Consider the following 9,341-nt stretch of genomic DNA (forward strand, 5'->3'; position numbering starts at 1 on the left):
AATACTTATGTCATGTTCCACTGCTTAGATGTTTCTGACTCCTGACAGATCTTACAATGCATGATAGGTGTTTATCAGCTAACCACATATAGGTTGTGTTCCCCTGCTCATATGTTGCACGCATCAACCAATGGTTGCGTGTCACGTCATTGACTGACAGATTACTATAACATATAGTGTGGTTGGCTAATACTTAAAGTACACTATATATACAAAAGTATGTGGACCCCCCCCCCCTTCAAATTAGTGAATTTGGCTATTTCAGCCACACCTGTTGCTGACAGCTGTATAACATCGAGCACACAGCCATGCAATCTACATAGACAAACATTGGCAGTAGAATGGCCTTACTAAAGAGCTCAGTGACTTTAAACGTGGCACTGTCATAGAATGCCACCTTTCCAACAAGTCAGTTAGTCAAATTTCTGCCCTGCTAGAGCTGCCCCGGTCAACTGTAAGTGATGGTATTGCGAGAAAGAAATGTCTAGGAGCAACATGGCTCAGTCGCGAAGTTGTCTGTCCTCTGTTGCAACACTCACTACCGAGTTCCAAACTGCCTCTGGAACCAACGTCAGCACAAGAACTGTTCATCAGGAGCTTCATGAAATGGGTTTCCATGGACGAGCGGCCGCACACAAGCCTAAGATCACAATGCCAAGCGTCGGCTGGAGTTGTGTAAAGCTCGCCGCCATTGGACTCTGGAGCAGAGGAAACTGAAGTGAAATATCACGCTTTACCATCTGGTAGTCCGAATCTGGGTTTGGCGGATGCCAGGAGAACGCTACCTCCCCAAATGCATAGTGCCAACTGTAGTTTGGTGGAGGAGGAATAATGGTCTGGGGCTGTTTTTCATGGTTTGGGCTAGGCCCCTTAGTTTCAGTGAAGGGAAATCTTAACGCTACAGCATACAATTACATGACGATTCTGTGCTTCCAATTTTGTGACAACAGTATGGGGAAGGCCCTTTCCTTTTTCAGCATAACAATTACCACCTGGCTCAAAGCGAGGTCCATACAGAAATGGTTTGCTGAGATCGATGTGGAAGAACTTGACTGGCCTGCACTTGCTCTTGTGGCTGAATGGAAGCAAGTCCCTGCAGCAATGTTAAAACATCTAGTGGAAAGCCTTCCCATAAGAGTGGATGCTATTATAACTCCATATTAATGCCCATGATTTTGGAATGAGAGGTTCAACAAGTAGGTGTCCACATACTTCTGGTCATATAGTGTACCTATCCAGGCATTGTAAGATTTGACATGCGTCACCAACACCTGGTCAGAGGAACGCGTCCCAGATGTTATAGCAATGTTTCAGTCGATGGCACGCAACCATTATTTTTTTTTGCTTTGCCTCTATTGTGCTTTCAAGACAACTGGGAACTTAGAAAAAAAAAACTGGTAAAATCATGATGTCAGTGATCTTCAGGTCAGAAAGTCAGAGCTCTAGAAAGATGCCAGAGTTTGGAATGCCGAGTTGGATGACCATTCAAAACTATTTTTCCCAGTTGGAGCTAGTTTTTCCCCCAAATTCCCAGTTGTCTTGAACGCATTGAAGTTGCAAGTCTGAGATTTCCGAGTTCCCAGTTGTTTTTGAACGCAGCATTAAGTCAGGAACGGCCTAACATACATCACTTTCCCATCAAGCCGATCTGCTTTCTCTTCTATACTGAACAAAAATATGCAAAAATTTCAAAGATTTTACTGAGTTACAGTTCATATAAGGAAATAAGTCAATTTAAATAAATAAATTAGGCCCTAATCTATGGAATTCACATGACTGGGCAGGGGTGCAACCATGGGTTGGCCTGGGAGGGCATTGGCTCACCCACTTAGCAGCCAGGCCCAGTCAATCAGAATGTGTTTTTCCTCACAAAAGGCTTTATTACAGACAGAAATACTCCTCAGGATACTGCGGTTGTGTGGCCGGTTTGACGTACTGTTGAAAATCTCTAAAACGACATTGGATGCGGCTTTTGGTAGAGAAATGAACATTCAATTATCCGGCAACAGCGCTGGTGGAGTCAGCATGCCAATTGAGCTCTCCCTCAACTTGAGACATCTGTGGCATTGTGTTGTGTGACAAAACTGCACATTTTAGAGTAGTCTTTTATTATCCCCAGCACAAGGTGCACCTGTGTAATGATCATGTTTAATCAACTTCTTGATATGCCACACTGTCAGGTGGATGGATTATCTTGGCAAAGGACAAATTCTCACGAACAGGGATATAAACTAATTTGTGTACAAAATTTGAGAGAAATAAGCTTTTAGTGAGTATGGACATTTCTGTGATTCTTCATTTCAGCTCATGAAACACAGGACCAATACTTTACATGTTGCATTTATATTTTTGTGTAGTTAAGAGGATCAGGAGAATGCCACATCCTTGCTCCTCTCTAAACTTTATCCTCCAATGCCTAGATCTTTAAATAAGGAACCCACTCTTAATAGAGGTGAATATAGCCTGGAGGATCATGTAAGCATGGACAACCATCTAGTACACACAGACATAGCACTAGTAGGTCAGGGATATCCAAGAACACTCAGAAAACATGTTCCTGTACAATTACTTGTATATCTAATTCAGTGCACCTGAATGTTTCGCACTTTTATGAGGAGCATATTCCTTAGTCTCTAGCAGCTGATTCTGACCCAGGTTAGGAGTTAGAGCATAGAGCCAGACTAGGAGTTAGAGCACAATGATAATGCACTGATTATCATCTGAACTACATTGACTGATCATAAACACACACAACAGGTTAAATTGTAGTCCAGAAAACCTGGTGTGTAGAGACTAGAAAGTCTGTTCATTTGAAGTGTGTACTCTGGTGACTACAAGGAAAAGACTCCTCTGGGCAAGTTCCAAAAAACAAATTGGGAGCAAAGAGAGAAATAAACATTCTTATCAGCTCGAGTGGCCTCAAGGAGATTTAGTTCAATCCCAGCTTCATCCTCTAGACCAGTCAAATTTAACTCTGGACTTCAAAGCCAGTTTCATGCATTTTTTACTTGTTCCCCTCTAATAAGGGACTGATTTAGACCTGGGACACTGGGTGTCTGCAATTAATTATCAGGTAGAACAGAAAAACAGAAGGAAGTGAATACCTTTTCTCGAGACTCTTGGTCTCTCCAGGTAGCTAGCTACTAATGGACATTAAAGGAATTTACACAAAGTACTTTTTTTTCTCACCAAAGCCATGTTTTTGTGTTTTCTAAATCCCTTATATTTATTTTTATCTCATCTCCGTGATAAGATTTCTTAAGTTTTCCATTTTTGACGTTCCACATGTGTTTTGAGGCGCTGTTGTTGTTCAACAGTGGTAGGTACTCTCCTATCACTGTTGAATTGCGATAAAGGAAATATTGACTGTTGCATCTGGTGAGATGGGCATGATGCCAGCTGCATGTCGTCCTCTGTTTATGGAGCTTTGCAGAGCTGGGACCTGAGTCACACGTGGGTGACCCTGGATTAGGGAGCATTACCACTACACTACACCCACTATGGCATGAGATTATTGTTTTGTTTTTCTTTGTGTCTACTTCTACCCAATCAAAGCTAAATCCCAAACAGAGAAAAAACCGAACATCCATGTTACAGACTCCTTAGACAATCACGTTTAATCAGTGTGCAGTATTGTATGATTTTAGTCAACCAAACCACACCAACCTCTGTCCTTCTACTGGTTTTCATCTAGCAGGGTCAGACCTAGTAGACTTTAGGGAGATGGATGGGTAGACAGAATCAGGTTGCTGCTGTTGGAAAACTAGGGCCATTAATCTGATGACTCCAACACCACAGGGCAGTGATAGTGGAGTTTTATGACAAATAGGGGTTTTAATAGTCCTTTATAAATTCCCAACCTGGTCACTTACCATCATCACAACCAACTGATACTTTCCTCCTCATCTCTCCACTGGATATGATATACAGTTGAAGTCAGAAGTTTACATGCACTTAGGTTGGAGTCATTAAAACTTGTGTTTCAACCACTCCACACATTTCTTGTTAACAAACTCTATTTTTGGCAAGTCGGTTAGGACATCTACTTTGTGCATGACACAAGTAATTTTTCCAACAATTGTTTACAAACAGATTATTTCACTTATAATTCACTGTATCACAATTCCAGTGGGTCAGAAGTTTACACACACTAAGTTGACTGTGCCATTAAACAGCTTGGAAAATTCCAGAAAATGATGGCATGGCTTTAGAAGCTTCTGATAGGCTAATTGACATAATTTGAGTCAATTGGAGGTGTACCTGTGGATGTATTTCAAGGCCTACCTTCAAACTCAGTGCCTCTTTGCTTGACATCATGGGAAAATTAAAGGAAATCAGCCAAGACCTCAGAAAAAAAATTGTAGACCTCCACAACTCTGGTTCATCCTTGGGAGCAATTTCCAAACGCCTGAAGGTACCATGTACATCTGTACAAACAATAGTACGCAAGTATAAACACCATGGGACCACGCAGCCGTCATACCGCTAAGGAAGGAGACGCGTTCTGTCTCCTAGAGATGAACGTACTTTGGTGCGAAAAGTGCAAATCAATCCCAGAACAACAGCAGAGGACCTTGTGAAGATGCTGGAGGAAACAGGTACAAATGTATCTATATCCACAGTAAAACGAGTCCTATATTGACATAACCTGAAAGGCAGCTCAGCAAGGAAGAGGCCACCGCTCCAAAACCACCATGAAAAAGCTAGACTACGGTTTGCAACTGCACATGGGGACAAAGATCGTACTTTTTGGAGAAATGTCCTCTGGTCTGATGAAACAAAAATAGAACTGTTTGGCCATAATGACCATCGTTATTTTTGGAGGGAAAAGGGGAGGCTCGCAAGCCGAAGTACACCATCCCAACCGTGAAACCTGGGGTGGCAGCATCATGTTGTGGGGTTGCATTGCTGCAGGAGGGACTGGTGCACTTCACAAAATAGATGGCATCATGAGGTAGGAAAATGATGGGGTTATATTGAAGCAACATCTCAAGACATCAGTCAGGAAGTCTTTTTTTCTTCTTTTTTTTGCTGTCTGGACAGTGAAACAGCACCTCTCTGTCTCAGTATGTGTAGCCTATAGAATGTTATACAGTGCCTTCGGAAAGCATCCAGACCCCTTGATCTCCTTCACACCTTGCTAAGCCACAGCCCCACTCAAAAATGGACCCCCCCCCAAAAAAAAAATCCCCTTCATCAATCTACACACAATACCCCACAATGACAAAGAAAAAGCAGTAAAAAAAATATATAAAATGAAATATTACATTTACATAAGTATTCAGACCCTTTAGTCAGTACTTTGTTGAAGCACCTTTGGCAGTGATTACAGCCACAATTCTGCTTAGGTCAGTCAGGAAGTTAAAGCTTGGTCACAAATGGGTCTTCCAAATGGACAATGACCCCAAGCATACTTCCAAAGTTGTGTCAAAATGGCTTAAGGACAACAAAGTCAAGGTACTGGAGTGGCCATCACAAAGCCCTGACCTCAATCCTATAGAACATTTGTGGGCAGAACTGAAAAAGCGTGTGCAAGCAAGGAGGCCTACAAACCTGACTCAGTTACACCAGCTCTGTCAGAAGGAATGGGCCAAAATTCACCCAATTTATTATGTGAAGCTTGTGGAAGGCTACCCAAAACGTTTGATCCAAGTTAAATAATGTAAAGGCAATGCTACCAAATAGTAATTGAGTGTGTGTAAACTTCTGGCCCACTGGGAATGTGATGAAAGAAATAAAAGCTGAAATAAATCATTTTCACTGCTATTATTCTGACATTTCACATTCTTAAAATAAAGTGGTGATCCAAACTGACCTAAAACATTTTTACTTGGATTAAATGTCAGGAATTGTGAAAAACTGAGTTTAAATGTAATTGGCTAAGGTGTATGTAAACTTCCAACTTCAACTGTAAATTAGCAGGTTTGCCATCCCAAAAGTGTGCAAAGCAAACGTCATATGTCAAAAAGTCAATTTAAACATAAATATTGTCATCAAGGACATCAGCCAATGGGGTTGAATCTGCCTGCGTAAAAATGTAATCTCTAGCTCTGCCTATAATATTCGACCATGCAGTGCAGTGCACATACAGTCATACTGACTTCAAGCCCTGTCCAGTCATATCGTCCCGGACTGACTGGGTCTGGTCCTCGTCTCCAAGAGTCATCTGAAAAAGTGGGTTTGAGAATAGTAATCTGCCATATTTCATTATTTTATGAGAGGGATTATATATGGAATATTTAAATTGGAGCAAAAGATGCAGCCACTGTGTAGGCCTATGTGCGCCCAATAAAGCATATTGGTGAATTGTATATCTAATCATTTGAAAATCTATTTAAAGTAAGTGAGTTGTTTCTACCATCTGCAATAACGACTCTTATAATAGCGATTGGCCTACTGTATAACAATAGCCTAGAATATTATGTTTTTAGTACATTTTATTGTCCTTTTTTCATATCAAATATTAGGGTTGCAAGACTTCAGTTATGAAATCCACTTTACCAATAATACAATTTGTATTTACTATTCCAGCTGCAGTCATGACTAAATAGACGTCATTGCCTTACTCGTAGTGACAGCTCGACGCGAGACAGCACAGCGTGTGCGCTGTCCTGGAGTCAAATCTGTTTACCACAGCTGTTCTTGCTGTAACATGCAGTTGAAGAGAGGAGGATAGTCATCCTTATTACAGTAACTTCAGTTCATGGTCTGTTTCTCATATAGACCAATCATGCTGCCGGAGGGAACCGAGCCGACAAACTGTACTCTGTGTTGCTGGACTGTGACCAACAAGATTTTGATGGTAGTTTTTATGGTCATCTTGATTTTTGCTATCCTGTTCGGCAACTCGGTGACATTAGCCGTACTGTGCGGGACTAAGCACTTTCATACGCCCCAGGGATATCTGAAAGCGTCGCTAGCGGTGGCTGACTTGGCGGTAGGGATATTTGTGGTGCCAGTCTCCGTTTACGCAGAGGTGTCGCTTATGTTGAACAACTCCGCGCCAGAATGGATCGTGAACAATTCACAAGCAACAACTTTTCACCCGTGCAATTTCATTGGCCCCATTTTCGCTGGCTGCACCTTTGTGTCCATTACGACTATATTTTTCCTTACTATCGAACGGAGCATCGCGGTTTTGAGGCCGTTGCACAAGGAATCAGTCATTACGCGCAAACGGACCACTATCCTCATACTCTTCTCATGGATGGGAAGTTTCTTTCTGGCTGTGTCTCCGATGATTTTCAGCAATGAAATTGCCCTCGAATATAACCTTTGTAGTAGAATGTGCAATTACGCACTGGGCACCATCGACACGTTTCCTTCCCAGGCATGGAACATTCTCCTGCTCTTTCCCGCGTTTGATTTCACACTCCTTGGTGGAACCGTGGTGATAAATATAATTTCATTGTCTAGCATACGCCAGAACTCAAAGCAGAGAAAACATCTGGCTGAAAGCGAAAGCGGCTCCAAACCCACTTTCTCCGATATCAAGGCTGCCAAAACGATAGGGACCTTAACGCTGGCTTTTACGTTATCCTTCACCCCCATTGCTGTCTTTGTCGTGGGAAATGTTATTGGAAACGAATGGTGCAACTTTTCGCTTTTTGCTTTTTGGATACTGACTACGAATAGCTGTTGGAATGTTATAATATACAGTGTGAGAGACCAGAAGTTTAGGCTGCGCGCGCACAAGCTTCTGATTCCTTCCCAAATCAAGAATGTCTCCAAGACCTCAAAAACGGTGGACATTTTGTCTTAATCGTATTTTGACATTTCTGTAGATGTCGAAATGACGGATTTATGATAATGGTACCAAAGACAATGTAATAACGAAAGCAAAGCAGCCTACAGAGAAATGCTAGGCTATAGTATCTATGTAATCGATGCTATACGCCCACACCTGTTAGGGCAGGGATCATCAACTAGGTTCAGCCCGCAGGCAGATTTTTTGGTCAAGGTGCAGGAACATAATTACAAATAATGTGTCGACTACAAATTTACCGCATGAAGCCCAAATAGATCATATTTGACTATTACAATAATTTCAAACATTGCTTACATTTGTTTACGATCACATACACTGAGTATACCAAACATTGGGAAAACCAATGCTTCCCACAGTGTAAAATTGGCTGGATGTCTTTGGGTGACGGACTATTCTTGATTCACAAGGGAAACTGTTAAACGTGAATAACCCAGCCGCATTGTGGTTCTTGACACAAACCGGTGCGCCTGGCAACTACTACCATAACTCGTTCAAAGGCACTTACATGTTTTTGTCTTGCCCATTCACCCTCTGAATGGCACACATAAACAATCCATGTCTCAAGGTTTAAAAATCCTTATTTAACTAGTCTCCTCCCCTTTATATACACCAATTGAAGTGGATTTAATACAGTGACATCAATAAGTGATCATAGCTTTCACCTATATTTACCTGGTCTGTCTATGTCATGGAAAGAGGTGTTCTTAATGTTTTGTCTACTCAGTGTATATTTCTCCGATTTTTGGAATACTTCGGAACAGACACCAAACATTCAAATCACTTGGAGCTGATTTGCCGGTGTTTTCCCAGTATTTTATGTCCAAAAATAAAAAATAAAATGACATCATAAAAGCATAACACGTTTTCAAATATGATGGTATAGCAGCTGTGTCTTAGGTTATGTCATGTTCAGTGCACACTTAGCCATTATGTGAAATGATTGTTTTTAGTCAGCAATACTTGTCAACGTGTAAACTGTGTGTACTACACTTGCTCAAATATGTGGTATTATTGACACAATGTGTTCGCTGACTATTAAAAATACATGTATTTTTTGTTACAAATACAATTTATGGAGCCTTTTCATATGGGTGGAAGTTGCACTTTCTATTAACACCATAATCACAGACGGGAGCTACACCTCACCTCACTCTGATAGGCTACTTTGGGGTAGAGCGGCGTGTGAGGGCGCAGAGGGTCAATCTCAACATTAACAAGAACATGGCAGCATATGAATTTGTTTTGTGCAGCCATTATAGTAGTTGGATATTAAAATGGTAGCCTGAAAGGAATGAATACAATGATGATGAAAATGTGTAATGCGTCTGTTCTATTATAGGTGTCCTATAGGCAGGCCGAAGTGTCCATCATTGTCAATCTGATTACGCACACACCCACTCGTAAACGCACGCACAAACACACATGGAGAAAATATTCAAACGTTGCCAGTGGTAATCTTGAGCAGAGTTGGAATTTTTCTAAAACGGTCTTAAATTTCGTTTTGGGGATTACGGCTCCGCGGAGCTGCAATCATGAGTTTCTTCCCTGATATCCAGCCTTGCGCTTGCCACTA

Source organism: Oncorhynchus kisutch, linkage group LG13, assembly GCF_002021735.2.
Source record: "Oncorhynchus kisutch isolate 150728-3 linkage group LG13, Okis_V2, whole genome shotgun sequence".
NCBI lineage: Eukaryota > Metazoa > Chordata > Actinopteri > Salmoniformes > Salmonidae > Oncorhynchus > Oncorhynchus kisutch.